The 21,174-nt window shown below is 43.6% G+C and overlaps 1 protein-coding gene across 2 annotated transcripts in view; it reads right to left on the reverse strand.

The window, feature by feature from the left end:
- ELF1 (E74 like ETS transcription factor 1) overlaps nucleotides 1–21,174 on the reverse strand; it is a 92,907-nt gene that overhangs the window by 71,138 nt on the left and 595 nt on the right. The window contains exon 2 of one of the 2 annotated variants that reach the window (XM_085058967.1): nucleotides 10,611–10,683. The gene's annotated coding sequence lies outside the window, so the exon portion shown is untranslated. Of the gene's footprint in view, nucleotides 1–9,876; nucleotides 9,915–10,610; nucleotides 10,684–21,174 lie in introns of those variants that run through there. The other variant, XM_085058983.1, reaches the window with a different exon arrangement.

Raw genomic sequence — 21,174 nt, forward strand, 5'->3', positions numbered from 1 at the left:
TACGGTAATAATTACTGGATATCCCAAGAGAACCAGCAAGGGCACAGCAATATAATGTTTTTATTCCAAATGCTCACACAGTATGTGCACCGGCCCAGAAAATTCCTTAAAATATACTTTAATAACATACAAATCTATACAATCCCGACTGCAGTAAGATTATGCTAGGTCCTTAACTTTACAAAGGAAATGATCACTTGTGTGTACAGCTGGTTTGAAAGACAAGTATGAGGTTGCCTATCTGTCTCTACAGATTTGCACTCAAAGCTTTTAAGCAAATACGGATTTCCCACTATTGTGCAAGAAAGATACAAAGGTGAGGGGGTACAAGGCATGAAGCAAAATTGATAAATACTGCTAAAATTCAAAAACATATGAATGAAAGAAAAGTTTAGATTATTCCAAGAACATGAGACAATTTTTCCAGAAAGAAAGTCAGTTTTGATTCTTGAAGTAGAACAGCACCCAACATCATCCCACAAGCTTCAGATCCCCTACTATTACACTCCATCAGAGAGCTATGCTGCATTAACAGGATGGTTGTATTTGCTTTGGAAGCTTTGCAAGGATATTTTTTCAAGACTACAAGTTCAATCTGAAACCACTAGAAATGTTACTACACCAGTAGTGGTAAACTAAGCCTTTGCTCTTTTCCTTTCTTACACACACAAACACAAAATACAGAACCATTTGTAAACATGTTGTTCTGTTGTTTTTCCTTTTCATGTCAGAATGTTGTAATGCCTTATACAAGAAAGAAAAAAAAAATCAGATATATGAATGAACAGAAATATATACCAAGTGAAACTATGTTGTAAATACATCCAGAAGGAACATAAAACTGAGGACTGGGTGAATTTTATATAGTCAAACAGTGGTTTCTTAACTGGGACACTTTGTAGTTGGCTGAGGAATCCTCATTAAGAAGCTATAACTGTATTTTTTTCCTCTTCTCATTCTGTGAGTCACTCGTAACATTTCTGGATGTTGCAACACATTCATGAATAATAAACACATACTGGGAAGAAGAAAAAACCCCAAAACAGTGTTTACAGAGGATTTTTTAATGTCTGTATTTATCAGTATAAAATCAAGAATGAAGCTGAGATTTTTAGAAGTTTCTATGCATGGCATGCTATTAATCACAGACGAAGTATTTGATACACGCAGAGCCCAGCGCACAGATACATGAGGAAGTTACAGCACGGCGGTGTCACTGTTGCTGTTATTGTTTGGCCTTTATACAGGGCGGGAGGAGAGGGGAAGGCATCATCATGTTCCCCATCAAACCCTCTCCTCAGGGAGAACAGCCAGGCACCGCCCTTAGCTAGACAGCTCTGGACCCAAAGCTGCACTTCTGCAGCTGCCTCTTTCTTTCTTTTTCCTTTTTTTAATTAGTTTTCTTTTAAAGACCAGAGAGTTAGGTTGCAGAAGCCATGAGGTTCCAGAAAGCCATCCATGCTACAGGAAATTACTGTTGATATCTCAAAGAAGTACCAGGGAATTATTTATCCATATTTGTGTTTTAGACAATAACACAAAGAGCATCCAACATATGCACATGTCAGGGTGGTTGCTGCAAGTTTTTCTATTGCTCCAATCAGATGAAAAATTGTTTACTTCTATTCCAATTTCTTTTACCCTTTCAATCCCACTGCCTTATGCAGGCCACATTGTCTACCTCACACACTTGTGCTGACTCCCTGCATGGATGCACACCAAATTCATGGAATTAAAGGAAATCCAGATCAACATCATTTTTAGAAAAATGTTGAGCTAAAGTTCCACGAATATTTTAGATGCTTACAAGAATGCAACAGGGTATTTCTGCACTGCTCAGGATGTGAACACAAAGGAAAGGAAAGTGTGTTTATTACTGTTCTTCCAGCTGCTCTAATTAATGGAGAAAGATAAAAGTGGTAACTTGGAGAGGCAGAAGATAGAAAATAAATTGTGAAAAAGAGTAAGCTCATATGAATGAATCAATTTTCCATCACGACTCGCTCAGTTAGAGACCTGCCTATTAAAGGACAGTTAGCTAGAAACGTAACCTGGTTACTTGCTTGTTCAGGAAATAATACTTTTAGTAGCAGGCTTACCTATCCAAATACATGCTACATTAACCAATTGGTGAACACATAAATCATGGAGAAGAGAAGAAAAAAAGTAAAGACTGTAGGTCATAAAAAGGAGGGGTGTCGAGGAGCTCAGCACTGCTGGGAAGGGGAATTGGCTGCTGGAAGACAAACATTTTTATCTGTCAGCTACATTTCAAGTCACACAAACAACAGATTCTATCTCTTTGCTCATCTTGAGCCAGGCAAGCAGTCTTATCAGCAAATCCTGTGGGATTGAGATCCTATGGAAGAAACCAAACCATCACCTCTGCTATTGTCACTTCCCCATAAAACAGGTACAGCAGCCATAAAAAAGGTACAACAGCTGGACATATCCTAAACAGGCATGCAGGTTTGGTTCCAAAAAGAATTGCTGCTATTATGATGTGTTTTCTAAAAGCCTCCCAGGAAACATCTTTCTTCATTCTTGGTCTAGGGAGCCCAAAAATCACAACTGGGAACCAAAAGCTTAGAGAACAAGAAGACATTATGGCAGGCACGGTTTCACACATGATTTTCATCCTGCTTTCTACTAACAGAGGTCATTCTGTTATTAATGGAAGCAGCTCAATATTCTCCCCAAACAACCGATCATAAAGACTTAGTATTCTCAATGCTACATTCAAAGTACTATATATGCACTTATGTTTATTATTTCAGTCTAATATTGTCTCTTTAGCATTTTAATATATATGTTTAACTTTATAATCCATTTTGTCCTGCATTTATTGAGGGCCCATCAGCTTTAAAGATATGTGTGCTCTGAAAAACACCCCATCAGAACTGAGTGATTTCAACTCCCTCCACCATCAAGAAACAGATACCTAAGTTGAGGGAGTCCTCACATTCTAGGATGGTAGCTTAAATTCAGAGTGTTTCATCCATTGCTTCTCTGTAACTAATTTTATTTCTTGAACTTTTCCTTTTAATGCTCCCCATTTTTAGCAAGACTCATTAGAAATGTTTTCCAGCTTTGCGTAACAGACAAAAATATACCACTTGTGACTGAGACCACAGAAATCTTCCTGTGTGAGTAATTGAAGAGTAACATCAAATTAATTCAATTTTAATATTCAGAGTAACAGCAATTAAAACAACCTTTTTTTAAGACAGTGGTCAATGATCTTTCTGAGGAAGGAGAAAGAGTAAGAAAATTACTTTTTTGTTTTTATTTTTTTTCATAAATTGCCCTCATCCTCAGGCCTGTTGTTTTTCTTATATGATCCCTTGCTGCTTTGCATAAGCTAGAAGCAGCTTACTCCCTGCTACTCTCTCTTATGAGAAAATGAACTCCCCTATCCTAAACAAGCATACTTTAATTCTTTTATTCTAATCCTTACTTGCATACAGCAGGCTGCTGCTTCCCCAGAAGATCCTAAATAATCTAGGTGCTGTGGCTCCAGGTGATTGTAACAGTGTTAGGTACATTGTTTCTACTCACTTTCTGAAAATATACTAATTTTCCTTAATATACTAAAATATACTAATTTTCCCCTTTCTAGGCAAGTATATGACATTATCCACTTAATGTTTTCAAAGCTACCCAAGTATATTATTTTTGCACCATTCTGGCAGAAGTCAGATCTAGAGGTACACGATTTATGGAACAAAATTATACAATACATGGAAAATTCACCACATAGCAAACAGGAAAAATGCTACCTGCATCATCAGAAAATTCAGATTTGCACTTTTGTGTTGAAATGCCAGCTGGATACCATATAGGGAGAAAATGGAGGAGAGAGCACCCTGCTTTGGGTACAAATCAACAGGTAAAATGCCCAGGGAACAATTTGTGTTTATAGGCAGAACGGAACAAGCTGAAGATCGGATCTGGGGATCTGCAGGTCAGAGTTAATGCAGCAAAAAGCTGTTAATCTACATAGACAAAACAAAACAGAGGAATGGAGAAAACAGCATATAATCATTTAGCAGTTGTGTTGGCCCATTTTCAGTTTAAAGCCATGGCCTCTTGTCACTATCTGACAGTATAAAAAGACTCTCTCCCTCCTTTCTCTAAGTCACTATAAGGTCTCCTTGGAGCCTTCTCTTTTCCAGGTTCTCTCAGCCTGACTTTGTAGGAGAGGAGCTCCAGCCATCTGATCATCTTCATGGCCCTCCTCTGCAGCTGCTCCTCATCGGTCATTGTCCTTTTTTTGCTGAGAACCCCAGAGCTGGATACAGTACTCCAGCTGGGATCTCCCAGAGGGGGAGAATCACCTCTCTCAACCTGCTGGCCATGCTGTTTTTGCTGCAGCCCAGGATGTGATCAGCCTTCTGGGCTGCAAGCACAAACTTGTTGGCTCATGTCCAGCTTTTCATCCACAAGAACCCCCAAGTCCTTCTCCACTGGACCACTGTCCTCTTGTTTTGTTAAAAAGCTCCTCTCTGACATGCCATCAACATCAGAGAATGATAGAATAGTTTGAGTTGGAAGGGACCTTCAAAGATCATCTAGTCCACCCTCTTCACCATGGATAGTGGTATCTTGCACTAGATCAGGTCACTCAAAGCCCCACCCAACCTCACCTTGAACACCTGTTCATCCACACCATCTCTCTGACTCTGAGCAGAGCAGAAATATGCTTCTGCTAGCTGTGCAAGAAAAGACCCAAAAAAATAGCTCCCTGTCATCCCTTTACTTTCACTTTTATTAAACACTGAAAGTAAAAAGAGTTGAAATCCTCTGGGAAAAAAAAGAACTAACGTCACTACTGAGATAAAACAGAGCTGGTAGCAGGCTGCTAATTCATATAACCTTTTTCTCCACATCTCTGATGGGGCCTTATTGCCTCATTTTCCCCATTACTTTCCACTTGGGTCTAATGACTGGCACCAAACCCAAGCTAACAAGCACTCCTGACTCTCCACAGATTTGCTCAGGGCTTTCTGTACCTTCCTCCTAATTTGTAAAGCACAGCAAAGTAAGTCCAGACTGTCTAAAAGGAACTGGAAGATCTTCAGATTGAACCCTTGGTCATATCCAGCTGGTGCTTCACTGATGGCTACCATTCACTTAGAAAATCTGATAATTAATTAGGTAAAAAAGCTGCTTGTCCACACTTTATGCTCTTAATCTCCTCAGAACTACATCACACTAACACAATGTTCGGGAGACAAGGGGAAAGAAATTTGTGATGTAATTACAAATGACTGGTCTTCAATGTTATTTGATAGCAATGTTCAGATTTGAGTCTGTTTTTCTTAAATTTAGCAAAAGGTAACATTTGTTCTTAAAAAGGACACAAAAATATCCTTCAGTAAACAAATTTACACACACTAAACTGGATGAGAGAGACATAAATTTCTCACTATGGGTAATGAATTAAACTCAACATTCTTCTGCAAGGGCTGATCTAGCTCCCACTTATTAAATAGGAGATTAAATAATTGCAATTTTACCAGTGGGACTACTCAATTTCTTCTGTGTCTCATTTTCCTGGCTCATATCCTTACAGTTAAAAGGACAAAGCTAGTTTGGATTGCCTTTTTCTACTCCCTTCCCATTCTAATTTGTTTTATCATTTTTTCTTTCATTCCCAGCTCTATCCTCTATTCTTCAGGCATATAAATGAACATTCAAGATACATTTTGTAATAAAGACAGGAAAATTTGATTGTGGTGGCTCTCCAGAGCAAAAGCATGGAGACATCTGGTTTTAAGCCACCCAGGCTCTGATCATGTTCCAGTCAGAATCCACATACAATTGTCATTTCCTCCCTGCTTATCTGGAGATGGCAAGTAATATTTTTCTGGCAGATGAAACAAGTAACCCCAAAAAAGGGATTCTTCTCCAGAATGGTGAAAAAAAAACAACAACAACAAAAAAACCAAAACAAAAACCATCAGTATTTTTATTTCTACTTGCCTCCAGTTCAGTAACAAACTGAAAGTCATGATTTAAAAATGTAACTGCGTAAGAAAGAGGGAGCACAAAAAAAAAAATGAAGTACCAGTGACAGAGTTCATAATGCCACCTTCTCATATCCATCCTCCAAATTTTTTAACACAGTATCCAAATTCAGTGGTTTCCCCAATACTTCCCACTTAGGATAGGTTTCTCTCCTAAAAAAGCAGTTTTCCTGCAAACATGATCACAGTGCTATGCAAAAGAACCACAGTTTTCTCCCTTAAACCACACCTGCACAAATACTCCTGCCTATTGAAACACCCATAGCAAGACTACTTCTCAGTCTGATAGTAACATATACAGAATGGAACCTTGTATCTGAACAAAGATGTTCCTACTCCAAAAAAAGGGAAGACTTGCTATGGTTGTCCACCACATAAGCCAAAAACTCCAACAAACTACACAGCATCTACCTACATTTAACATTACTACATCTTGATGTCAGTCTAAAGCAAGGAAAGTGCAAATGCATGAGACTTAGAGGATTAAAGAATTCAAAAAAATAAGTAACCTTCTTGACAGGCGCTGAGGCAAAGACATAAGACCTGAAACTTAGTTGGAGTCTTAAAGTACGTGAAGTACATCACATTTTGCAGTAATTCTCCATGGAAAAGGCAATTCTCTCTATATTTCTTTTTTTATTCCCTTTGGGGAAACATGAAATTAGTAGTTTTCTTTGACTAATGTGTATTGATTTGGGAAAAGAAGAAACAATCCCACCTACCTGGTAAACACAATGAGAGGGCTTGTACAGTAACAGCCTCATGTATCACTTGACCTTTCAGCTGCTAGTCACACAGCAACCATAAAACAGAGACTACAAATCCCCATCTCTGATGCAGCTTTTATTTCAGAGGGACAAAACACAACATCTACAAAGGTTACCATAATGGTTGTCTCACAGAAAACACATGTTTATGCCAACACCATCTTGAAACCATGCCGTCCTGAAAATCTGTTTTGTCTGACCTCTGCTTTAGACTGCCTCAAAATGTACATCTAGAGGCAAAGCAACATCAGACTTTAGGTAAGGCACATGCAATAATTCACCCCACATAAGATATGCAATGATGCAATCATCTCCCCTCCCCTCCCCTCCCAAAAGAGTACAATAATAATAAAAGTGTATCAGTAAACTTAAGGACATGAAAACAATTTAACATCAATAGAATTGTCCTGGAAAATTTTCACAAACGATCATTTGCAAAGAATATAAAAGTGTATTTCTGTCTCTCACCATCATAGTGAGAGTATATTCATGGTCACAAACTAGTTCATTCGTTCATTGAAATATTACACCTGTAATAGTTGCCAAGTTTTGCTACATGATAATATTAACATTTGAAAAGTGAATTTGAAAAATTCTTAGTAATATTTTTACAAATCCTAAAGACCAAATCTTTTAACTTACAAAATTAGGCCAACTAGGAAAACCTGGAAAAAAACCCTAAAGGTTTGTTTTGGATGGCTTAAGATGAAGGTTTCACTTGAAAAGGCATCTAGTGAAAGACAGCTGCACAGAGCACATGGAAATCCAAATACATAAGAAAAGAGCTCAGCTCTACCTCAGTGGAGGTAAGCAGGTGCTGGGGGATCTATTCTCTGCACAAAACTACATGTGGGTATAATTCCCCTCAACCACAGGGAAATTTAAATGCTGGCACAGGTCTGCCAGCACAAGGCTGGAGAAAGGTTTACAGTTTTAGATACTGCAGACACATCTCATTTCCAGTATCTCCACTAACACACCACTAATTTCCTTAACCCTTACCCCAGCAGTTTCTCAGCACAGTTACCAGATCCTGCCTCAGCTTTGCTACCTAAGCCCCCCAGTCCATTTTGAATGAAATAAATCTACTGTTTTAACCAGGTTAAGTTAAGCAAAATAATTTTGGCAGAAACAGCATTCCTGTGTTCAGCTGGCAGGTCAGAGGCAGTAAATGCAAGCAGAAGATGAGTGACTATCTGCTGGGGGGATGACTGGTGGAGAAGACAAGCAGACATCATAGCTATGGACTATGCTCTAGAGATTTATTGTTCATTAGACAACACATTATTATCACAACATACCTGGCTGTTGGATTCAACAATGAAGTTGGATCAGTCAGTGCTCCTATGGAAGTACCTGAACACTTAGTACTGTCACCATCTATTTTTCTGACTAGTCTTGCTGTCCCTCTTACCCACAGTACCACTTCCCTTGACATTTATCTTAAAAAAATGCCAAATCCCATGACACAGGATGGCACAACCTCTTCAGTAAACTGGTGACAAAGTCCACCCTCAGTTTCCCTTAAAACAAACACATCTGCTGTAATTCTCTTGATTAACAGTGGACCTTAAAAACAACAGACCTTGCAATTTCTCCTTGAACTTCACCTCTTAGCAGAATGGAAGAACAAATACCAGAATGCTGTTCAATACCCCCTTGCCTAGAAAAAGGTCTTTGGAGGTCTGCAGCAAGTTGCAGAATCCTACTGCTTTTCTACCAACAGTTCCAGTGCTCCACCACCAGCTCATGCCCCCTCCCTGAGGAGCCCAAACACACCCCAGAATTATCCAACACAGGCTAACGTGCAAGCTGCTGGAAATGGCACAGTGGCAGTGCCTCTCTGGGCAGCAGCAGATAACTGTGTAACCAACCTTCTGCCAGGACCTCAAGAGTGCTTGGCTTCCTACCTGAATATATGACACACAAATGAGTCACAGAAAAAGGTGAAGCAAGCTGAAACACTTCACTGAATTTTGTTGATGCCTGCATCACCAGGAACTCCAGACAATGTAACTGCTTAATGTCACTATTGTATTAATGGAGGAAAAAAGACCAGGATATCCACTGCCTAGAATACAAAAGTGGGTTTTAGTAGTAGACTTTAACAAGAAAAAAAGATTTCTGTACACCCATACAAATAAAAGAAGAAAGTTAAATTCTGGAGAGTGGGCAAAATTGTATCTTCACTGGCCACAGGTGTGCTGGATTAGAGACCAAATGGGAAGTTTGAATAGCAGGTACAGAGTAATGCATTCTATAGAAACACCTAACTCTTGACTATTCTGATTATAGTAACATTTGGCAGTGGTGAGGGCGAAGATCAAACCTGACAGAAAACAGAGTCCTACTACTATTTCTAGTATTTGTTAATTCCATTGTCTGGGTGCATAATTATCCTACACACATAAATTTGTCCTGTGAAGTGTACAGTCAGCTATATAGCGGAACTATTTAACAGTATCATCTTCAAATTTGATATGCCCCTGAGATGGACACTTCACAACTCTGACAATTTTAATCTCAGCCTCAAACATTGTTTCACCTTACAACCAGGAAGGGAATGAAACTCACTACATATTACAAACACAGTAAGATGTCACAAAGTGGCAAACTACAACCCATGAGTGCACTTTCAAAACAGACACAATGTGGCAATACTAATATCGCATATTAACCCAGGCTTTATGCAGGTTCTGGAACATCAAAATAAAATTCCAAATTTATCATTCCTTCTCTGATTCTGCCACTTTTTGAGATGAAATTTATTAAATAGGCTAACTAGAGCTCTTTTAAACTGAAAACATCCAATCTGATTTTTACTTCTGTTATTAAGTTTGATCTTGTATGTCCTAGAAACCAATAGTGCATTACTATTAACTCCAATGAACATAGCAACAGGCATATGGGCCAAACCCTAGAAGGCTGTACTGTCACTATTTTCTCAAACATGAACATCTCAATAGGGCAGATGAGGCAAGCATATTTAACAATCATGTTTGAGAGGAGTGCTCAAGTATTTCCAAGTCAGTGGAAACACTAATATATACATGCTTTCAACTCTAAAAATAGTGACTTACAAGAACTTGGTCTTCTCAAGTTTCAGTTGTTCTCAACAAGAAAACTTCCAGTAAACTCATCCTATACGGAAAATGTTTTATTATCTTAAAACATCCATAGTATATCTTAAAGTGTGAATGAAAAACCCAAACCAAAACCACTGTGTGAAAGATTGAACATCAGACTTGTGATACTATATACACTAGAGTACATGCAATAAAGTAAGTTTTCTACAGAGAGAAATAGTTCAACACTTTAGAGTATATTTGTTCTAGCCAGGCTGCCAGAGGAAAAAACTGTGTCTGTTATATAAAAAGAATGGACTATGGAATTATAAAGCATTGTCTCATAGCTATCTAGGCTCAAGTTCAATTCCCAGGCCAAATTAAACCTTCAGGTTTATTGTTAAGTTGCCTGAAAAGAAGCATTGCAGGTAATGCTTCAACTTGATTCAGGCAGTCAGTCATGTTCCAGGTTACAAATGATTTCACCAACATAACCTCTGCTGTTTTAGTGATTGCCGGGGGTGCTCTGCTGCCAGGCCATGTGCACATTCCCTGCCTCTGTCTGCTTGCAGCAGATGTGGCTGCAGGAGAGGAATGCCTGAAGGACAGAGGGATGGTTAACGGAAGAGCACTGAGCAGCTGGCTTCTGAACTGTGAGCAATGTCCTTGCCTATCTAAAGGCAGGAAATTTTTTTTCAGCCCTGAATATAAGTGACAGTATCCTGAACAAAGAAAGACAATACACCAACCTGGAAAAAGGAGAGGACTCTGTAAAATGAGGACCCAATATCCTGTCACCAGCTGCCGCCAGATGTTGATGCTCTAGAGGAAAGAACACAATAATTAATCACAATCACAGAAGTCAAACTAGGCACCAAGAAAAAATGGTCCTCCTGACCCAAGCAAAAACCAGCCAAGTTCTGCAGTACGGCATTTTATTGTAATGTTGTCAAGGTAGCAACATGTGCTACAATACATGGAAAGCACTGCAAGTAATCTTTTTTTCCCAGTCCAGGGAATAATGCAGGTGAATGGAGTACAGTCCTTCCCCCTTCTGCACACACTGGAAACATCCTCCACCAAAACAAGTGAAAGCATGACAGGCAATGGGCCATCAGAGACCCACCGTGTGACTCATGGACTTATCTCATCCCATTGTGGGATGCTCTGCCCAGGAGGGAGGAACCAGGTGTTCCAACCTGGATATAACCTGGCCTTGGAACTGCCTGAGCTAGCCCTGTCTACTGGGTTCCCAGAGGACGAGAGCTACACTGGATCTTCAGCTGGAGACTAGACCTTCACAGGATCACCACTTCAACTGGACTACTTCAGTTGGACTGCTACTACCACCCTAACAGGGTGTTAGGTTGTATCTGATTTTGTCAGTGCTTTTCCTTGTATTATTTCACTTATTTTTAATTTCAATCTTGACTTGTGATCTCCCATTGGTTTGTTTTCAAACCAAGACATATTTTGGCGCCCAACGTGGGGCTCGACCTGGGGAAACTCAGAAAATCATATCACCATGATGATCAGCCTGTCTATGTGGGTAATGTATCTTACCCTTTATATTTTCCCTCAAATGGGAAACTATCTACCCGTTGCATTGCTCCTGTTGCGACCAGGGAATGGCATGAGAATTGCTGTATTGGTTTATTATGCCTATTGCATGGTAACGTGTGAGGCGATGAATACCATTCGGAATATATACTCAACTTTGTCTGCCTGGCCTAACCTGAGCTGCTTCGTCTGGGACCTCCTCAGCAATCGCACCCACCCTCTGGGGCTAGGAGGAGAGAGTGGTTTCTTCCAGCATTTCAGGCCAGGCACAACCGTCTTTGACAACATTGAGTTCTCTCTGGATGCTAAGGATGGCATAATCTTCCTGTTAGTTCTGTTTTCTTTCTTCTCTGCGACCAGCACAGTGTACCTCATGCTGAGAAACAGAACAATACCTGGTGTTGTACAGCGTATTCTCAAAGAGGAGGAGAAAAGAAACAAGTCAGCAGGCAAGAGGAAAAGAACCAAAGGAGCAGTCAATGTCTCAACACAGACCATTGCCGAATCAGAACAGCCAAAGCCAGTAGCGGTTGCCCCCGTCCAGAAAAAGAAATCCAAGAGCAAATCAGTCCGCACAGCGACTGATGAGGATGCGGCAGGACCATCTCACCCAGCAGAAGACACAGAGCCGGAGATCATCACTCGCTCTCTATCCCTGGGGGAGCTGCGGGACCTACGGAGGGAATTCACCCGGCAGGCGAATGAGTCCATCTTGACCTGGCTGCTCCGTATCTGGGACGCCGCAGCTAATGACACTATTCTGGATGGAAGTGAGGCCAGACAACTGGGATCCCTGTCTCAGGATGTGGTCATTGACCAGGGGATTGGGAAAACCCAGGAAACTCTCAGCCTCTGGCGGCGATTGCTGCTGAGTGTACGGGACAGATACCTGTGCAAAGAAGACCTCCAGATGCACCAAAGGAAATGGAACACAATAGAACAAGGTATCCAATGCCTGAGGGAATTGGCCGTGCTAGAGATCATTTTCTCAGACAACGAGAGATTCCCCAAGAGCCCAGATAATGTCCGGTGCACTTCACAAAGGTGGCTAAGATTCGCACGGCTCGGACCAGAGATATACTCTCGTTACCTGGCAACACTGCAGTGGAGGGAAGGCGAAGACCAGGTGGGCGTGTTAACAAACAAACTGAGAATTTATGAGGACACTGTCACCGCTCCACTACGCACCCAGGTCTCATCGGTAGAAACAAACCTGGCCGAGCAAGTCCGGAGTTTGATTGAAGAGAGCCTCCAGAAACTAAGGAAAGAGTTCAAAGAAGGATTTTTCCATGTCACACCGAAACCAACCCGAGTCTCTGCCATCAGGAGCAGACGTACTCCAGTCAGGGAAAGAAAACAAACTCCACGACGTGACCTCTGGTTTTTCCTTCAAGAGCACGGGGAAGACATGAGGAAGTGGGATAGGAAACCCACCTCCACCTTAGCAGCCCGGGTACGTGAATTGAAAACAGAAACATCCACCTCAAGAAGCTCATCTAGGTACAACACTGCCCCAGTCTCTTGTGGACAGACCCCCCGACAGAATGGAAGTGATAATATGACTGATCCTCTTGAAGGGACCTCAGGAACACATTTACAGGAGAAGAACATCGTCCACCAAAAACAGGATTAGAGGAGCCCTGCCTCTAGCCAGGTAGAGGAAAGGGATAATCGGATCTATTGGACTGTGTGGATCCGATGGCCTGGCACGTCTGACCCACAAAGATACACGGCTTTGGTTGATACCGGCGCTCAGTGCACCCTGATGCCATCCAGGTATGTGGGGACTGAATCCATTTCTATTTCTGGGGTGACAGGAGGATCCCAGCAGCTGACTGTACTGGAAGCTGAAGTGAGTTTAACTGGGAATGAGTGGCAGAAACACCCCATCGTGACTGGTCCAGACGCCCCATGCATCCTCGGCATAGATTATCTCAGGAGTGGATATTTCAAAGACCCGAAGGGACATCGCTGGGCTTTTGGGATAGCAGCCGTAGAGACGGAAGACATAAGACAACTGAATAGCCTGCCTGGTCTCTCAGATAACCCGTCTGCTGTAGGACTACTGAGAATTGAAGAACAGCGGGTACCAATTGCTACAGCAACAGTGCACCGTCGGCAATACCGCACTGACAGAGACTCTGTGGCCCCCATCCATAAAATGATTCGGGATCTGGAGAGCCAAGGGGTGGTCAGCAAGGCTCACTCACCCTTTAACAGCCCTATATGGCCGGTGCGTAAGTCCAGTGAAGAATGGAGACTGACGGTGGATTACCGTGGCCTGAATGAAGTCACACCACCACTGAGTGCTGCTGTCCCGGACATGTTGGAACTTCAGTATGAGCTGGAATCCAAAGCAGCAAAGTGGTATGCGACCATTGATATTGCCAATGCCTTTTTCTCCATTCCTCTGGCAGCAGAGTGCAGGCCCCAGTTTGCTTTCAGCTGGAGAGGTGTGCAGTACACGTGGAACCGACTGCCCCAGGGGTGGAAGCACAGTCCCACCATCTGCCATGGACTGATCCAGGCTGCACTGGAAAAGGGTGAGGCTCCAGAACATCTGCAGTATATTGATGACATCATTGTGTGTGGGGACACAGCAACGGAAGTATTTGGGAAAGGAGAGAAAATCATCAGAATTCTCCTGGAAGCCGGTTTTGCCATCAAGAAGAGTAAAGTCAAGGGACCTGCCCGAGAGATCCAGTTCCTGGGAGTAAAGTGGCAAGATGGACGGCGTCAGATTCCTTCTGAGGTCATCAATAAGATCATCGCGATGTCTCCACCAACCAACAAGAAGGAGACGCAAGCCTTCCTAGGCGCCATAGGCTTTTGGAGAATGCACATCCCTGAGTATAGCCAGATCGTGAGTCCTCTCTACCTCATAACCCGCAAGAAGAACGATTTCCACTGGGGCCCTGAACAGCAGCAAGCCTTCACCCAGATCAAACAGGAGATCGCTCATGCGGTAGCCCTTGGCCCAGTCAGGACAGGACCAGAGGTAAAGAATGTGCTTTACTCTGCAGCCGGGAGCCATGGTCTGTCCTGGAGCCTTTGGCAGAAGGTGCCTGGCGAGACCCGAGGCCGACCACTGGGATTCTGGAGTCGAAGTTACAGAGGGTCTGAAGTCAACTACACTCCCACCGAGAAAGAAATCTTGGCAGCTTACGAAGGAGTCCAAGCTGCCTCAGAGGTGATCGGCACAGAAACACAACTTCTCCTTGCACCCCGACTGCCAGTACTGGGGTGGATGTTCAAGGGAAGGGTTCCCTCTACCCACCATGCCACTGATGCTACGTGGAGCAAATGGATTGCCCTCATCACACAGCGCGCCCGTATTGGAAACCCGAATCGCCCTGGGATTCTGGAAATTATAACAAACTGGCCTGAAGGTGAGACTTTTAAATTATCTTCAGAAGATGCAGAGGAGCAAGTAGCACGTGCCGAGGAAGCACCCCCATATAATGAGCTGCCGGAGAGTGAAAGACACTATGCCCTCTTCACCGATGGTTCCTGCCGAATTGTAGGCGCAGATCGGAAATGGAAAGCTGCAGTATGGAGCCCCACACGACAAGCTGTTCAGGCTACCGAGGGACAAGGTGGATCGAGTCAGGTCGCAGAGCTTAAAGCCATCCAACTGGCTTTGGATATTGCCGAACGAGAGAAATGGCCAAGGCTTTATCTCTACACCGACTCTTGGATGGTAGCCAATGCACTGTGGGGATGGTTAGATCGCTGGAGAAAGGCTAACTGGCAGCGCAGAGGAAAACCCATCTGGGCCGCTGAGATTTGGCAGGACATCGCCGCCCGGGCAGAAAAGCTGACCGTGAAAGTTCGACACGTGGATGCACATGTACCCAAGAGTCGGGCTAATGAAGAGCATCGTAACAACGAGCAGGTGGACCGAGCTGCCAAGGTGGAAGTGTCACAGGTGGATCTGGACTGGCAGCACAAAGGAGAATTATTTCTAGCTTGTTGGGCCCATGATGCCTCTGGTCATCAAGGGAGAGATGCGACATACAGGTGGGCTCGTGACCGAGGGGTGGACTTGACCATGGACAACATCTCACAGGTCATCCACAGCTGTGAGACTTGCGCTGCAATCAAACAGGCCAAGCGGGTGAAGCCTCTGTGGTATGGTGGACGATGGTCAAAGTACAGGTATGGGCAAGTATGGCAAGTTGACTACATCACACTTCCCCAAACCCGCCAAGGAAAGCGCTACGTGTTGACCATGGTGGAAGCAACCACAGGATGGTTAGAGACCGACCCTGTGCCTCATGCTACTGCCCGGAACACCATCTTGGGTCTGGAAAAGCAAGTCCTGTGGAGACATGGTACCCCTGAGAGAATCGAGTCTGACAATGGAACCCATTTCAAGAATGGCCTCATACGCACCTGGGCTAGAGAACACGGAATTGAATGGATATACCACATCCCCTATCATGCACCAGCTGCTGGGAAAGTTGAACGGTGCAACGGAATACTTAAGACAACTTTGAAGGCACTTGGCGGGGGAACCTTCAAAAATTGGGAACTGAACTTAGCAAAGGCCACCTGGATGGTTAACACAAGGGGTTCTATCAATCGAGCCGGTCCTGCCGAGTCCGAACCTTTGCACACAGTGGATGGAGATAAAGTCCCTGTGGTACATGTAAGAGGTTTTTTAGGAAAGACTGTTTGGATTAGTCCCACCTCAGGCAAAGGCAAACCCATCCGTGGAGTGGTTTTTGCCCAAGGACCTGGTTATACTTGGTGGGTGATGAAGGCAGATGGGGAAACCTGTTGTGTACCACAAGGAGACCTTATCTTGAGTGAGAACTGTGTAGATGGTAATAGAATAAGGGGTGGATAATGTCCTAGGTTGCAATATTGATGTAGTTAAGTATTCTATTACCACCAGCTGTGGGCCGTTAGCTGCTATCACCCACTCTGGATGACAGGCAATGAGCCATCCGTTAGCTATTATCACTTGCTAACGACCCACCCCGCATGACAGGCAATGGGCCATCAGGGACCCACCGTGTGACTCATGGACTTATCTCATCCCATTGTGGGATGCTCTGCCCAGGAGGGAGGAACCAGGTGTTCCCACGTGGATATAACCTGGCCTTGGAACTGCCTGAGCTGGCCCTGTCTACTGGGTTCCCAGAGGACGAGAGCTACTACTGGATCTTCAGCTGGAGACTAGACCTTCACAGGATCACCGCTCCAACTGGACTACTTCAGTTGGACTGCTACTACCACCCTAACAGGGTGTTAGGTTGTATCTGACTTTGTCAGTGCTTTTCCTTGTATTATTTCACTTATTTTTAATTTCAATCTTGACTTGTGATCTCCCATTGGTTTGTTTTCAAACCAAGACAGCACATCTTCAAGAAGAAAGTCCCATCTCACTTTAAACACTCCAGCAACTGTAAACCCACTGCAATGTTTTATTGCCCTCATCGCTACTTATTATTTCAAGGTACAATGTACCAAACTTCACCTCTCAGACACTGGATGGTCAACCAATATCAGGTATTTTCCTTACACATGTGTATGATATATACAGGCATCATTTCCTCTCTCAGATGTACAATTGTGACACCTGGTCTCCAAACCCTGGATCACTTTCGTCACTGTGCTCTAATTAATATTTCACATCCTTTCTCACGTGTGAGCAGCAAAACCAGACATGGAATTCCTGTGATCTTACTAATGCCACGTACTTTCCTACTTCTATGCAATATTTATATTGCTACACAGCCAAAGACCACACTTCAGTGGCAGTATTGCAATGAAAACTCCTGTTGAGATGATTCTCTGCACAAATTCTTAAGCCTTCTTTCAGTAAATTCAGTTTCAATAAATTACCAGTTTGAAGACAGTCTCCTATCCGGCTGGTGTAACCACAATCCTGGCTCCTTTGTATGTCACTACACGAAAAATGCCTTCTGATGGATGCTGATCATATTAAAAAAATTATTTGGAGTATGGTGTACGAGTAACTTGTTCCACACATGCACAAACCTGCATGTAATATACTGGTAACGATGCGATATCATCACAAAAGCTGTGAATATATTAACCAGCCTTACACCAAGATCCAGCCCCCGGGGAACCTCACAAGTAACAGCTGCACTCCCATAGAAGAAAGGCACGCCTAAGTTCCTCTCTAAACTAAGAAAGATTTATGAAGCAACTTTGCCAATGTTTGTGGTATTTATTCCACAGTGACTCCATGGCACAATTGTTTTAAACTCACACTTCACTGCAGACTTAATAGATATATCAGGGACACAATATAGGGTGAGTCTGCTACAATAGAGCAGTTGATGAATAGCTTAGGAATTTGGGAGATGTGGGTTTTTTACAATTCAAAACGCTGGGAAGCAATTTGCTTTAGTTCTACTGTAAACTGGTCTTTAACAATTCTTAAGTTATTTTGAAGGATTCAGAACAAGTAAGCCCTGGCTTGTCATTTATTTCAGAGGCTCCAATTTAAAGTTTTCAATTTTTCAGCCAGGAAAACAACAATGAATCATGTGAGTAAGGAAAATCATTCATAGCGTTAACCAAAGATGTTTAGGTTTCATTCTCTAGTTTAAAAAAAAAAAAAACAGAATCAATTGGCTGCCAGTTCATAGACCAGGTAACCAATCAAATAATAATAATGTAAATGTAATTGAGCAGCATATTTCCATGTACATAAACATATACACAGGATTGATGAAGCTTGTAGCATTGCCTATTAGGCAGCTGCTGAACACTTCCAATGCAATATGCTGCTTCCAGCTGCTTGTAACGTGGCCAGACTTTGACTGCTTGGGTTGAAATTTTCCAAGTTGAATGTCTGCCTCAGGCTAAATTTTGTTCCATATGCTTTAGAAGTTACCTCGGAGTGAGGGGTGCAGAAAGAGGCAGACTGTGATTAGAAGAACTCAGCCAAAATACTTTAGCAGTTTTCAGAACAAAACAGGGAAAATACTGTCTCCCAATGGCAACAGGTATCTGGCAAACTTGAAAGGCTACAATGCCCTTCCACCTCCCCATTGTGATAGACATGAAATCTGGCATGATGAGTGAAGCCCATATATTGGAGGTCTCCCTTTTGCTGTCCCCACAAAAAGTCCACCTGCATTTGGTCAAATGTTCAAAACCAAACTGCACTGTGTGCATTTTCAGTAGGTGTTTTGGTGTTTTCTAGGCCACATCTGTATTCTTCTCAACTCCTCATGGTGATCAAACAGAGGCCTCCCCGCAGCAATAAGTAACTTCTCCTCCAGGGCCAGTGCAGGATAGGGCAGCAGCAGCTCAAATGGCCAAATGTTCCAACCTAGGAAATGGCAGGAAGCTCCAGACTTTCTACATCAGGGCTGGCAGAGGCCACGACAGCAGCGGGTACTCAGAATACGAGCAAGAACAGCAGCACAGACCACAGCCATGACCTACCACCGCTGGTTACCCTCAACAGGGGGCTCTGACAGCAGAGTCCCAGGTGTTACATCAGGAATCCCGCTGATGAAAACTGGTGACACACATAAGCTACCCGAGGCTGCCTATCTGCTTTTTAGCACTTTTCCTCAGGGAAAGAAAACCTAGGAAATTACTCACAAAATGCAGTATTAAAAACATGATAAGCAGGGCAGAATTGAGGAATTATTAGAAATAAGTGGTCTACAGTAACTAAGAATGTCTCCTAGTGCTAATACGCATCAATCTCTAATTAGATCAATCTGTATTTGCAACTGACCTGGTCACATTTTTTTCCCACTGAAGCTTTGCTATAATTAACACACAAATTCCTCTTTTTGCCCTTGCTCTCTAGAGCATCACCACACTTTCAAATCACAGAAGAAATTATTTCTTTTCTCTTAGGTTCTTTTATGGTTCTCATCAGTGCAGTCATCTGTAAGAATAAAGGATACAGTTATCCACATTTTTTTTAGTACTGGAAACTAAGATAGATTAAAGCAAAAAGCTATGACCTCTGAGTGAGCAGTTCTGACACTCAAGGCTTGTATTTCTAACATGCTTAGACCTGCAAAACATATTCTGTACATGGAGGGCAAACAGACTCTCACTTATGTTCCAGATGGTTAAGTTCAGCATAACTGTGAGGCAGATTCCGGGGACTCAGGCCAGGCTCCCAGAAAACTCAACCGACTACGGGCGAAAAACCTTTATGTTTATGTGGAAATCAACAGCAAAGGCCAGGGCGGCAAAATCCAATTCTCCAGCAGTCTCAGCTATGAAGCTGCCTCTCCCTCTGCATACAATTGTTTGCTTCATTCATGTTACCTCTTCTCAGTGCTGCCCAGCCAGAGAGCTGCTACACCTTGGGGGATGCACCTCTGGTCCCGAGCTGGCTGGGAAGGACAGGGGCACATTCTGTCACAACCAACACCATCCTCGGGCACATCCTGCGGCAGACAGATGGGCCTGGCACCCTGAGCGCTTGGCTTTGCAAACTTACGGACGGGGCAGGGCTGGGCACAGGGGAGAGGCGGTGAACGCATAGAATATATAGAAATCAGCGACATCCACTGGGTGGCAGGCATGTTTCACGGGATCCAGATAAATGCATAAACAGAGGTATCCAAAACGAAACCTCCTAAATACTGGGCTTGTTCCCTTTCTCAGAAGCAGCAATTGAACGGACACGGTGAAAAAGGAAAAATAAATTAAATCCCACTGAGTGAAGCTAACGTCTTCTGCCTTAATTTTAACACCAGCTTCTTGTCCACAGTGCTGAGGCACCTGAACTGCCCTGGCACTCGGGGGTCAGAGCTGTGTGGACACACAGTGTCCCACATCCCTTCTGTAGGTTGGTGCCCTCATTCGAGGTAGCAGGGACCTTGTCAAAGCCTTCAGAGTCTCTGCTGCACTAATTAAAAACCAATGTCTTCAGAGGCCAAGCCTTTCAACTCTTCCCCAATTTAACAAACTCGGGGCGGGGGGGGGAAGAAATTTTTTTTTTATTAACAGCTGTAAATGTGTCCATGTGTGTAAGCAGCTAAACTTTTAAAGTTGAAAGAAACATAAAAAGCCAGCATTTTCCATGGATTTCCACTCAGCATCTAAGTAGGATCATTTCAAAATTTGCACAGACGGAGAAGAGGCCATCAACCAAATTTCAACCCGGGGCATATATTTATAGCCAAGTTGCAAACTACATAAAAAGTACACTTATAAAGGAACTGCTGACAAATGCAAAACTCCTGCAGCTAGCTATGACAGTCTGACCACAAGCCCTCCTTGTGAGAGGAAAAGGCAACCTCCCCACCTCCTGTCTCAGACAGCCGGACAGCAAGCTGGGGCGGGGGTGCCAAGAACAGGTACCACCGCCTTGCCCTTGTAGGACGGATCGCGGCAACTCCTACTCCCCGTATTTCCCACATGTTGAATGAGCCACCCCCCTGTTTTTGCCATAAACAACCGGAGGGCCTCTTACAGCCATGACTCACTCCGCAGGCTTCTCCTCCACCCCTGTGCGTGACTGTAGCAAACAGGCTGCCAGCTGCAGCCGGTGAATTAACACGACTTTTTTCGCAGAACCGTGGGGAGATCAGCCACACAGGGCTGGGCGGGGAGGGGTGAGGGTGAGCTGTGGAACACCAGCCCGGCGTGAGTTTTACTAGCGGGGGAAGCAGCGGAGAAGGCGATCCGGAGCCGCTGTGCCGGGGACGCCCGAGTGGGACCGTGTCGTCCCCGTCCCCCGCCGCCCCGGGACGGCGCCGGCCCTTGCCCCCCCTCTCCTCCCTCTCCCCGGCC

Source organism: Lichenostomus cassidix, chromosome 1 (assembly GCF_008360975.1).
Source record: "Lichenostomus cassidix isolate B80296 chromosome 1, HeHo_3.0, whole genome shotgun sequence".
Classification (NCBI taxonomy): Eukaryota; Metazoa; Chordata; class Aves; order Passeriformes; family Meliphagidae; genus Lichenostomus; species Lichenostomus cassidix.